General features: G+C 38.0%; 1 protein-coding gene across 25 annotated transcripts in view; it reads right to left on the bottom strand.

The window, feature by feature from the left end:
* Window positions 1-13,960, bottom strand: part of TRPA1 (transient receptor potential cation channel subfamily A member 1) — a 253,695-nt gene that overhangs the window by 72,265 nt on the left and 167,470 nt on the right. The window lies entirely within an intron of this gene.

The following is a 13,960-nucleotide window of genomic DNA, read 5'->3' as shown; positions in this document are numbered from 1 at the left end:
TGCATGAGAATGGAAGCTGGCATGCTAAGAATGGTACCAAAGGATGGACAGAATCTGTGTCTGTGACACTATTATTGAATTGGCTTTACCTTGGAATTGCTTTATCCTGTACTTTTGTTAATATCACAATAGAGATTTTCTATTCCTTGCAATTAAAAATAGCACCTCTCTTTAGATTTTGGAATCCAATTTCAATGTTTGGTAGAATAGGTTTTAACACACTAACAAACAATTCTCTAGACACCATTAGTGTGTTCTACAATTCAATTCAATTCAATTCTGACACTAGCTACCTGGAAATAGAATCAGATTCCATAGCTTAGGGGCTCAGTCCCTCCATACTGCCCCCATCCACATTTCTGATGCCAGTAGCAAATCCAAGTTGTCACTGGGCTTCTGACCAACCAGGTGCAGACTAGAGGTTCCAATGACCTCCTCCTTGGACTTCAGATGCCAGTCACAAGTCCAGGTTGTTATCTGTACTTCCAACTTGTTATAAATCAGGGGTTCCTACAACCCTCTCCTCAAAGTCGATCAATTTGCTAGAGCAGCTCACAGAATAGAGGAACATTCTGTTTACTGGATTACCAATTTACTACAAAAGGATATAACTTAGGAACATCCAGATGAAGATATGCATAAGCCAAGGTTATGGGGAAAGGACATGGTGCTTCTGTGCCCTCTCCAGACTCTCCACAAATCTCCATGTGCTCCTGAACCTTCTCCTTTTGGATTTTACTGGATGCTTCATTGATAACCATGATGGTTTAAATCATTGCCTATTGGCAACTGAACTCAATCTCCTCTCTTCTCCCTGAGGGTCAACAGAGTGAAAGTCTTAAACCCTCTGGTCACTGGGTTGGCTCTACTGACAATAAACCCCCATCCTTAAGTTACCTACCTGCTTTCCGAAGGCCACATTAACAACACAAAAGATACCTTTATAGCTCTCACCACTTAGGAAATTCCAGTGGTTTTACAAACTCCGTGCCAGAAAAGGGGAAAGAGACCAAATATGTATTTTTTATTATAAAGCAGAAGATCATACCTTTGAATACATAGCCTCTTCCAATTTCTCACTGACACAGGAAAAGTACTAGCAACTCATTCCAAAAACAAAACAACATCAAAACGCCCTTACCATTACCCTTTCCCCTGTGCTTCTGTCACCATAAAAGTTTATTCACTGAGAAATTATCCAGGAAAGCACCACTACATTTCACAGGCTTAGGCCAACTTCCTCTATGATGACTCAAGGCTCCTGACACCAAGTCATGTTGGGTAAATAAAGGTCCTGGTAATATAAATTCCTTTCGCCATCATAAAGGAGAGCATCACTGGTGTAAACATCCTGTATTCAAGAAGCACCATAATTCTCTTATATAAATGTCTAAACCACAACAATAAACATGGCCTGTGTATTATTATACATCACAGGAATCCACAAAGTTATAATTTGCTAAGGAAAGCAACATTTCCATTTTCTGCCTTAATTATCTTATGAGCCTTCTTATAATCGTAAATTCAGATACTGATTTTTAAAAAGCAATTCATCTGTACTTGTTTGCATGTATCATTCTGCAAATAGAATGCTGTAAAAACATTTTTTAAAAAAACTAGAAAATTATCATAAAGATCCATGGGGGGGGGGCGCATGTTAAACAGAGTTTAAATGTGTTTGTGTGCATGTGTGTGTGTGTGTGTCGTGTGTGTGCATCTACCATTCAGGAAATACTGTCATTTACTCATTAAACAAACCATTAGTAACTAATTAAACTTGCTTATATGTATACAGATATTCATAGGGTTGAACTAACATGAAAAGAATGTCAGGAAAACCATATGGAAATCAGATCCCATACTGAATGGACTTCAAGAAGAGTGAACTTCCAGGACCTTGACCTTCAGCTAAACACTCTGCTTGGAAACTTGAATGCTGACTTCATTTTTTGTAATATCAAGGGCTTACTGCCAATTTTTAGTATACTTTGTTATTGTAGCTCTGTTTTTTAAAGAGTCCTTGTGATTTAGGGATCTAAACTAAAATATTTACAGGTGAAATGAATGGTATAACGTCTGGCATTTGCTTTAAAAGAATATGGGAAGTGGGAAGTGGGAATATATTGGAGACTAAATTAGTCATAAGCTGATCATTGCAGCTGAATATAATCACATGGTTACATGATGGCTCATTATACTGTTTTGTCTACTTTTAAAAAACTTTGTAAGGGAAATCTCAATTTTCATGAATTGAACATACCTGGGTACCTGGCATTCCGATGAAGGAAGAAATATTACCAGAACCTCAGAAGACCCCATTGGTGCCCCTCTTACTAATATCCTCCACTTTTCCTCTGGTGATCACCATCCTGGCTTCTGTTTATACGAATGGAACACTCATATATGCCTTGGTTTTTCATTCAAGATTAGGAAAAAAAATTTTAGAATTTTTTTACATAGTTATAAGTCATTCATTCTCAGTGCTGCATATATTCCAGTATATGAATAAAATACCACCATGTACTGATCCATTCTACTACTGACTGCCATTTGGAATTTTCAGGGTTTTTTGTTGTTACGGACTATGCCACTATAATAATTCTATATCATGTCCTTTGATGAATATATTTTCATATTTTGGTTGTTGAGCATATTTGTTGTTGATAAAAACAACTAGGTCATAGGTATGTATTGCCAGTTATAGATACCAGTAAACTGTCTTCCAGAGAGATTAAACCATTTTATATTCATACCTGCTTTGTAGAAGGACTCTGGTTTATCCACACTTAGTATTTTTGTTCTCTTTTTTTTTTTTTTTTTTATGGCAGGAGTACTGTAATATCATGTTGTGGTTGAATTTGCAATTCCTTGAAAAGAATGAGGTTGAGCATTTTAGTATAGGTTTACTGGCTATTGGGATAGCCTCTTTTGTGATGTATATATAAACTATTTTACTAAAGTATTTTTGGTATGTCTATGTTTTTCTTATTGATTGGTAAGAGTTCTTTATAGGTCCTGGATAAGAGTCTTTTTTCAGATATATTGAAGAGAATATATTCCTCACTCTGTGGGTTGTCTTCACACTTTTTTAGAGGTGTCTTTTGATACACAGAAACTCTTTTATTTTAACATAATCCACTTTATCAACTTTTCCCTTTATCTTTAATGCTTTTTTGGTGTGGTATTTTGAACAACCCAAATCACAAAGACGACTTCTTATATTCTTTCTAAAAGCTTTGACACTTGACCTGTCACATATAGATCTCCAATCCATATGGACTTGATTTTCTATAGAGTGTGAAGCTGGAAGTCAAAGTACACTAGTCCCTCATATGAACATCTGATAAACCCAGCACTGTTATTTAAAAACTGTTTGTCTAGTGCACTGCTATTTGCCATAAAGCAATTGCCTAAGTATCTGTAGGTTTATTTCTGGATTTTCTATTGAGTCCTCCCCTTCAGCATACCTATGTTTTTGCACAATACTTTGTCTTAATATTGCTGATGGGATTTAAATGTCCTTGTCTATTAACCCCAATATTGGGATCATTCACAGAGCAGCTCTCTGTCTAGTAGTTGTTGATTACATATGAGAGTAAAAGGACAGTAAAGAATCATATAGGCTCTAGTGTTAAAGGACCATGAAGGCTCTGATGTCATTTCCCATATTTCCTTCTTAGGAGAAGAGGGAGAAGGAGTGAATATCTCGATTCAGTCAAGGATTGTGCTGAGTCAGGGTTGGGTTGCAGTTTTCCTAAGACTCATTCTAGGTCTGATTCACATTTTTTTTAAGGCATGTCCTTTTCCGGGATATTCATTGAGTTTTGTTTTGTTTTGTTTTGTTGGTGTGTGTGTGTGTTTGCCTCCTTATTCTTGAAACATTGTAGGAGGTTTATTTCTGCCTTCGGAGCTTTTTGGATGATCTTTTTAGATCTTTACTCCATATAGCTTTACATTTTGTCAAGGATCTCAAGGAATACTGGCTGCTGTTTGTAGGCAGAGAAACAATCCAGGCTCCCAGTCTGCCTTTTAGAAGTATTTCTACATTTTTCCTCAGCCTTCTGTACAAATCTAGAACTCAGAAAATGGCCCCTGGGGAAATTTACCATGTAGTGGAACCCCTTAATTCTCCAACTTATTACTCTTAGCCCCGTGTAACCACTAAAAGCTTTGCTGCACTTTCTTTCCTTCTGTAAAACCCTCTGGGCATTCTAAATTTTAGCTTCAGCCCATGCTCAGAATTTTTAAACACTTCGCCAGAGAGAAAATATCTGACTGTCCTCGGTTTACTTTTGAAGGCTATCATCTCTTCATAATTTCAATTCATTTCATCCTTGTTGGTTCTACAGCTCAATGATACCTTCCAAAGCCTGATTTACTTAGTTTATCTTTTTCTGGTTGTTTCAGTGGGAGAGTTTAATCTGCTGCTACTCCATACTAATCACATGCCAATTCCATGTCCTTTTCAGAATGTATAAAATTTCCCACAATAAAGTGTAAAAAGGGAAACAAGCCTTTACAGAATAGTTGGGCTAAGTCCCTCAGAATAGAAGTGTTCTCATAAAGAAGGTGTAAATACTGTCATTGAGGGGTAATGGCCACTGCTTTGTTCCTATGTTACTGGCAATGACCTTTGTTTCTCCCAAAGAGTATTAGTGAAAAATTAGTCTGTAGAACAGGAGTTGAATTTCACAATCCTTGTTTAAGAATCTTTCTTTCCTGAGGCAAGAAGCTGGGGGCAGGGGGCGAGGGGGTGAGGGGGGGGGGATTTGATAGTATCCAGAAGAACGCACCAGAAAAGGAAGGAAAAAGTGACCTCTCACTTTCCAGGAAGAGGTCATGTTAAGTCTGCAATGGCAAATAAGCAGCCATACCCACCGAGGAGAGGTTAGGATGGGAGCAAAAAAGGCAAAATACTGATGATGACAAAATCAACGAATGGGGACTTGTTGGTGTTTCCCTTCTATAAGCTGTCCCAGCAAATGGAAGGCAGAGCCACTTCTACTGGCCAAGCTTTGGTCTTGTCTGCAGCCAACTGTTGGTCTTGTCTGAAAAAAGTAAAGCCAAGTAACTGAGGACAAAGTTATGGATGATAAACAAGATTTTGGGGATCTTAATTGCAAGTTACAGACTCCAACCTAAAATTCTCTTAAACAAAATGGCAGGACATTGGCTCTAGCCACAGGTGAAACTAGTTTCAGGCATAGACCGAAAATAGTGGGAAATAAATCCTCAAATAAAAATGGTGGCTCTTGGAGTTCTGGTTGTGGCCCAGTGGTGATGAACCCGACAAGTATCCATGAGGAGACAGGTTCGATCTCTGGCCTCATTCAGTGGGTTAACGATCTGGTGTTTCCATGAGCTGTGGTGTAGGTCACAGATGTGGCTCTGATTCATCCCTCTTGCTGTGGCTGTGGTGTAGGCCAGAAGCTACAGCTCCTATTCAACCCCTAGACTGGGAACTTCCATATGCCGCAGGTGCGGCCCTAAAAAGACAAAAAAGAAAATTGTGGCTCTCCTTGAAAAATTTTGGGGAGAGTGATTAGTTGGAAAAGTCAACTGCAAACATCCCCCTCAAAATGTACCAAAGAATCAGTGGAATGATTGCTAACATGCTTAAGTTTCTTCTGAGTCATAGACTTCCTTAAGATTCTGATAAAAACCATACACTATTTCCCCAGGAAAAAAATTACTCATAAATACATGAATCAGTCATAGCATTTTAGGTGATTCCCTGACTCCCTGAAAATCCATTGTGGTCCCAAGAATCCATGGGACAATAGCTCTACAAATTGTATAATAACAGGAATGAGGTAACTAGGATTTTTCACAAATAGTTTGTTCAGGATCTTTAATTCCTGATAATATGCCTTGTACTAAATGATCTAGGGACTTCAGATGATCTTCTTTTCGCAAAAACAATTCTATTTTTACTATGTGGAGGAATGCATCCCATTTACTCTAGTGTGTAAAATATCTAGCTGCAACAACATTCTAAAATTGTCTGAATTAAAAATGCTTGATTTTATTTAATGATAAATGATTACTTTCTTCCAAGAAAAATAGAGATAAGAAAGCTAATAACACTCAAGAAATAGGGACACTCAGTTGATAGTTGTACCATCACTCATTTGTGTATCAGCAGGATTTGTGAAGGAAAAATTTCTCCCCTTCCAAAGTTTCTGTAATGTTACTATTTTAACCTTGCTTGACACTTTTTGGTACACACTGCTTTGCCTTTTCTCCCCAAAATAGACTAATATTGCATTAGGAGAAAATTGTCATCTAATACACAGACTCATGTGTTAAAGTTAATTCAGCTCTAAAAAGTACTTCCATGACACAGAAATCAGGATGTCTGCCACACCCAGGGTACTTTCAAGACAGCCAGCCAAGCTTTGCCCTCTGCAATTACAGCTTATGGGACTAAAGAAAAGAACTTAAAGAGCAGTGAAACAATATGTTAAAAATTGAAAAATAACTGTGTTCCTTGCATTACTTCATTCAAAATATGAATTAAAAAATACCAAGAGCATAAGCTATGGAGCAGTGGATGGTGAAACCAAAAATATATTTAGATTAAAATCCTGTAATGAAATCTGAGAGGTCATCTCAATGGATGAAGGATTTATTTAGCTGAGTGAGGACTTTGAAAAGCAAAGAGGTAAGAAAATAGAAAATAAAAGCAAATAGAAAATAGAAAATAAAAGCAAAGAGATAAGAAAATAGAACAAGCAGAGGCTGCCCAAAGGTTTTCAAACTTTTTCCCCCCAGCAACAATCGTCCATCTAAGATCAGAAGAATCCCGGTGTGTACAATGGGTTAAGAGAAAACCCTGCTGCATGAATCCACAATGGGGACCTCAGACCCTCTTTAAACAGTTTCCAACTCACTATGGCGCCCCCTGCAGGGCAGCAGAGAAAACATAACTTTAAAAAGAACAGTTTAAGTACCATTGAGATGGAAAAGAGAAATACAGAGTATCATGCCTATCATTGTTCACAGGGTGTCAGAGAATGGAATAGATGCTGAGAGAAGAAAGACACAGTCTAAGAACCTACTGGGCAGCCCAGGACGTCATTGGAGGGTTTCTGATCTCCCAAGAGAATCGGGGACCCACTAACTTTCTAGTTACAATCCAGTACGCCCTAAAACTTCAGTTTGCTTTTTAAAAATCTCAATGGGAGTTCATGTTGTGGCTCAGTGTTTAACGAACCCAACTCGTATTCATGAGGACACAAATTCAATCCCTGGTCTTGTTGCTCAGTGGATTAAGGCTCTGACGTTGCCGTGAGCTGTGGTGTAGGTCGCAGACGTAGCTCGAATCTTGTGTTGCTGTGGCTGTGGTATAGGCTGGCAGCTACAGCTCCCATTCAACCCCTAGCCTGGGAACCTCCATATGCCGTGGGTGTGACCCTAAAAAAGACAAATGGAAAAAAAAAAAAGCCAAAAAACCCAAAACTCAATGCCTTTATTGATCTGAGTTATTTCTGCATCTTACAAACTAGGAACAGACCGCATCTCAATTACCTTGGTCATTGAATTAAATGTTTATCTATGGCAAAGTGTTTCAACCTCATCGTTACTTTATGACTCTTGAAAAATTATGAGCTACTTAATTAAAGGTGTCAGATAACATAAAATATAAAGAATATATCATCATTATCATGTTATCATTCATTCATTCATTTAACCAACATCATTTGGGTCAATTCTGTTCTAGGCTCTTTGCAAAATGCTGGGGATACAATTAGGATAGTGCCCCTGCCATGATTATTTTCATCATTTAGAAAAATCAGAGGAGTTTCCTGGTGGTTCAGCAGGTTAAGGATCCAGCATTATCACTGGTGGGGCAGGCGTTTGATCCCTGGGCTGGGAACTTCCGTATTGCAGACCCTGACAAAAAAAAAAAAAAAAGTAGGAAGAGAGAGAAAATAAGAGGCAGAGAGGAGTTCCCATCGTGGCTCAGTGGTTAACGAATCCGACTAGGAACCATGAGGTTGAGGATTCGGTCCCTGCCCTTGCTCAGTGGGTTAATGATCCAGCATTGTCCTGAGCTGTGGTGTAGGTAGCAGATGCGGCTTGGATCCTGCATTGCTGTGGCTCTAGTGAAGACCGGTGGCTACGGCTCCGATTGGACCCCTAGCCTGGGAACCTCCATATGCCAAAGGAGCGGCCCCAGAAAAGGCAAAAAGACAAAACAACAACAACAAAAACAAACAAAACAAAACAAAAAAGAGGCAGAGAAATCATTTGATATTGGTTCATGGTCTTACAATTTCTGAGAATATTAATTTCTTAAGTTCATATTTATCATCATGATAGTATAATGAATGTTATTATAATGAGGCAGATTACACAGAGGTGATGAGTGTGGTCTCTGACACCTAAAATACTTGGACAAAAACCACAGCTGCCACTTCCTAGCTGTGGACCTTGAACAAGTTTCTTAATCATTCTGTTCATTTTATCTGAAAAAAATGGATAAGATAATAATACCTAGCTCATGGGCTTATAGTGATGATTAAGTTTTTGATAATCTGTGAAGTTACTAAGAATAATAAGCGGTCAATAAAATGTTAACTATTACAACTTTTCTTTCACTTTTATTTATTGCACCAGAATAATGAATGAATAAATTTTAAGCCCTTCAAAATATATTTGCCTTAATCTTACCTTTCCATGCTTATTCTTAATATTTTTACATAATTGTAGTGAAACATAGCCTCAGTTTAGTATAGTACCTGCTTTTTATTTGTAACCTTATCAGAAACATTTTCTAGCTTCTGCATAGCTTTTATAATTATTCATTCTTAGTGTAACTAGAACTCTAGCACAAAAAACTTATCCTATTAAAAATATTATGCAGATGCCTTTTCCAACCAATATCAAGTAATTGCTAAATGAAGAAATACATAATTATTTATCAGGCAGAACACATTGCTTAGACCCACTGAGGAAAAGCCTGGAAATACTCAAAACAAATCCTGCCCTTAGGGATTTCACAGTCAATTTGAAGAAACTCCATTTGTAAATAAAAGAAATGACTAACCCATGACAATGGTACTAAAGAAATGTTATTGGAATTTGGTGGAGGAAGAGATTGCTGTTAGCATTGGAAAAGGCTAAAATGAGTTTGTTCTTGAAAGATGAGAGTTGTACAGGCCCACACAATACCACTGCCATATTCTATGGAGCAAAGAAATGTGTACATCTCAACTGAGATGCTCTAAGTAGATATATTTTTTTAAAAAAACAGCCGGGAGTTCTTTGATGGCCTAGCGGGTTGAGGCTCCTGCATTCTCACCGCTGTGGCTCTGGTTGCTGCTGTGCGGCGTAGGTTCAATCCCTGGCCCAGGAATTCCCACATACTGCCTGTGTGGCAAAAAAGAAAAAAAAAAAAACAAAAAACAAGAGATAACCTGAAAAAAACGTTGCAACTCTCATTTAAAACAAAACAAAACAAAACAAAACAAAAAAACACCCAAGTTTCAACAACTTTTAGTATGAAAAAAAGAGGTTTATAAACCTCTATAGAGATCGACGCCAGTGTGGTGTTGCACAGCTCTTAGGTCATTTTCAGTAGATAACAGTAGTCATAGCAAAGACTGCAAAGGTTAGACATTCCCACACTACCTTTTTACCCATTTATAATGCAGGTAAGTCTCAGACCAAATTCTGCCTACAAACATTCATTCACAATTTTTTTAAGCACTATGGAATCCATCTCTGTCCATCATTCCCATATTAGCACCTTTAAAGCAGACAGGAGAACATTCCAGATGCAAGATTCAATCACCATTAGCAAAACAGAAATCTTCCTAATGAATGGGTGGCCACAGCAACTTTCACGGATCTGTCCACGAGAATTATTGCTAAGAAGGCTGCCTTCACTAGATTCTTCTCTCCTGTTTATGTAAGAGTAGGAAATATTTCTCCAATGTTTTAGCCAATCCACATATTTTGAATACTTTTCACCAAGGAGATAATATTTATAATATACAAGTCACACACTTCACCTGTGAAAACCTATTCCTAATGCTCTCTAAGCTAACTCATAAACCCTCAGATGGTGGTCAAGATACAGACAACAGAAGCACTTATCGAAGCCCCTTGTGAAGTGTAGCCTTTTTCACATAACTCAGGCTAAGTCTGAGAAGATGTCTCATCATTGCGGAGGCAAGGGATTCCCTTCTCTCCCTCGTTTGGAAAACAAGGAAAATAATCTGCACTACTTTTAGTGCAAATTATATTATTAATATTACATTTAGAGCCATATCATACTATGCTTCTCATAGAAACGTACAGTAAACGTGTCTTCATGCATTTGATATTCAACAAATATAAAGGTAATAACTGAATGAAGTTAAAGGTAAAAGTTCTTTAATTGGTGTGGCATTCTGTCCTATGAAGATTTTCCACATTGAGATAGAATTATCTAGGAAGAGGAAACAAATTCATTTTAGAATTTCTAGGCTTATAATCTCTTGATCTTTATTTCCTTCCTGCCCTTTCCAGTTCAGAAGATCACTTTCCTAACCAGAGAAGCTAAGGTCAAAATAGCATTTGAGTACTTCTCTTTCGAAAAAAGCATCAATAACAATTTCAAGCATTTATTCCCTATATTAATACTTAAATAGTTATGAGCTGGCTTCCCACCATTACAAATTTTGCTAGTTTAAACTTTACTATGTCTCAGCATTGTATTGGCTATTCTAAGCCTTCTGTCCTTCTCTGCAATCTTTAGGATCAGTTTGTCAATACCTACAAAGTAGCTTGCTTGGCCTTGGTTGCATTTAATGTATAGATCAAGCTGGGAACACTGACATCTTAACAATACTGAATCTTCTGGTCTATGAGCATGGATGATCTCTCCGTTTATTTAGGGCTCCTTTGATTTCTTTTATCAGAGTTATGCATGTTTGCACATGTAATCTAGTACGTATTCATTAAGATTTGTTTTTAAATATTTCATTTTTTGGTGTAACCGTAAATAGTATTTATTTTTTTATTGAAGTGTAGTTGATTTACAATGTTTCCAGCATATAGCGAAGTGATTGTTATATGTATAGCATATATATATGTATTATTTTTCAGATTCTTTTCCATTATAGATTATTATAAGACATTGAATATAGTTCCCTGTACTGTGCAGTAGTAGGACCTTGTTATTTATCTGTTTTACATATAGTTGTTTGTATCTGCTAATCCCAAATCCTAATTTATCTCTCCCCACCCTTTCCTCTTTGGTAGTCATAAGTTTGTTTTCTATGTCTGTGAGTCTGTTTATGTTCTGTAAATAAGTTCTTTTCTATCATTTTTTTTAGATTCCACATATAAGTGATACCACATGGTCTTTGTCTGACTTACGTCACTTAGTATGATAATGTCTAGGTTCATCCATGTTGCTGCAAATGGCATTATTTCATTTTTTATGGCTGAGTAATATTCCACTGTGTATATAAGCACTGTCTTTCCTTTATCCATTCATCTGTTGATGGACACTTAGGTTGCTTCCATGTCTTGGCTATTGTGACTAGTGCTGCTACAATCACGGGGGTGCATCTATCTTTTTGTTTTGTTTTGTTTTGTTTTTTTCGTCTTTTTGAATTAGAGTTTTGTCTGGATGTATGCTTAAGAGTAGAATTGCGGGGGTTCCCGTCGTGGCGCAGTGGTTAACGAATCCGACTAGGAACCATGAGGTTGCGGGTTCGATCCCTGCCCTTGCTCAGTGGGTTAACGATCTGGCGTTGCCATGAGCTGTGGTGTAGGTCACAGACGCGGCTCGGATCCTGCGTTGCTGTGGCTCTGGCATAGGCTGGCAGCTACAGCTCCGATTAGACCCCTAGCCTGGGAAACTCCATATGCCGCAGGAAAGGCCCAAGAAATAGTAAAAAGACAAAAAAAAAAAAAAAAAAAAAAAGAGTAGAATTGCAGGATCATATGGCAACTCCAATTTGCTAGAATGGATCACAGAAAAAACCTGCCAGTTTGTTATGAAGGATATAATTCAGGAATACCAAGTGGAAGAGATGCAGAGGGCATGGAATGGGGAGGAGCTAAGGGAAGGTGTAGCAGAAACTCCAGGCCCTCTCCAGGCACACCAATGATTAAATCATTGACCACCAGCAATTAACTCAATCTCCAGGCTCTCTCCCCTCACAAGAGGAGGTAGGGGTGGGGCTGGCAGTTACAAAGAAAGACCACACCTTGGTCTTTCTGGTGACCAGCTGCCATCCTGAAGCTCTATAAGGGCCCATAAAATGTCACCTCCTTAAAACAAAAGGCACTCCTCTCAGCTGGGAAATTCCAAGGGATTTAGGAGTTTTATGTCAGGAATTAGGACAAGGACCACAAAGATGCTTTTATCATTCCTATTAGTCAGGAAAATATAGAAATTTTAGGAACTACATTAGCAATGAGGAATAAAGATCAAATATATATTTCTTATTATGCCATGCATCATTTAAATTTAGAAATAGCTATTTTATACCACATCGTATATCATAAAAATTTTTTTGTGTCTTTTTAGGGCTGTACCCACGGCACATGGAGGTTCCCAGGCTAGGGGTCTAATTGGAGCTGTAGCCGCTGGCCTATGCCAAAGCCACAGCAATGCCAGATCCGAGCCACATCTTTGACCTATACCACAGCTCTCAACAATGCGGGATCCTTAACACACTGAGTGAGGCCAGGGATCAAACCTGCAACCTCATGGTTCCTAGTTGGATTCATTTCCACTGTGCCACAACGGGAACTCTGTATATCATAAAAACTTTTAGCTGAGCTATACTTTTGGTTTTGTTATTTTACTTGCAATTTACCATTTCCTAGAATATTAAGTTGATAAGGCTTTTAGGTTTTAAGTAATAGAGATTTATTGTCATACATTTCTTTCCCACAGAGAATTCTGTTGCTCAGTGTTTTAGGTCAGTAAGGAGCTAATGGCAATATGGAACTGAAAATAAATATAATGTTTTCCTATTGGTCTTTACAATTTATCATGTGAAAAACTCTTGACACAACAGAAGGCTAAATAAAATCCTCAGTGTTCTTGGATAATCTTCATTTTACGTTAATTTACTGTGTTAAATTCTTTAAGCTTTAGAGGTTATTTTTTCAGATTAAATAAGATGTATGTTTCCAACTGCATATTTTGAAAAATTTCATAAGACGATCACGCGTCTTCACTACTCCTTGGGAAGAACATGTTTCTTTTATGGTGTGAAGACACTGTTTATTGTTAATATGTTATTATCACTATATGTTTTAAGGTATTCTGAAATCAGAACTCTTTAATGATTGTATTTTGGACACACAACTATGTGGAGAGAGGACTGAGCTGGACAGGACTTCCTGGAGTCCCCAGGATGTGGCTGAGATGGTAATGGGCTGGGTCATTTCCCTGAGCCTCTAGGGTATCAACCTTGGCCTCCTGCAGCTGGAAATTGGTTGGAATCTGAAACTAACCAGCAGGGACCTGAGGGTGTCTTATAAGTTTGAACCAGGAGATTTTGTTTTGTTGTGTTGTGTTATGGATCTGAGTTCTATTTATTTATTTATTTTGTCTTTTTAGGCCCACACCTGCAGCATATGGAAGCTCTTAGGCTAGGGGTCGCATTGAAGCTGTAGCCACCAGCCTACACCACAGCCACACCAATTCCGGATCTTTAACCCACTGAGCAAGGCCAGGGATCGAACCTACATCCTCATAGATACTACTCAGGTTTGTTACCACTAAGCCACAATGGGAACTCCTGGATTTGAGTTCCAAATGGGGATTTTTAGCATTTTCTCTAGGGAAAGGACAAGATGGAAAGATATCCAAAATCCCATAAAGTGGCAAAATAATGACACAGAAATAGGAGCTTGGTCAGGGAGTTAGGAATTCATGTGAAGATTCTGTGCCTACCTTGGACTTGTTTAGAAACAGCTCATGTAAGATAGATAGACAGATAGA

Source organism: Sus scrofa, chromosome 4, assembly GCF_054392235.1.
Source record: "Sus scrofa isolate SSC_HxYL_T2T_F1_AM1 chromosome 4, Sscrofa_HxYL_maternal_Yorkshire_Landrace_v2.0, whole genome shotgun sequence".
In the NCBI taxonomy this organism is placed as follows: Eukaryota; Metazoa; Chordata; class Mammalia; order Artiodactyla; family Suidae; genus Sus; species Sus scrofa.
The sequence above is the reverse complement of the archived record's forward strand: the minus strand, read 5'-3'. Positions and strand labels throughout refer to the sequence as shown.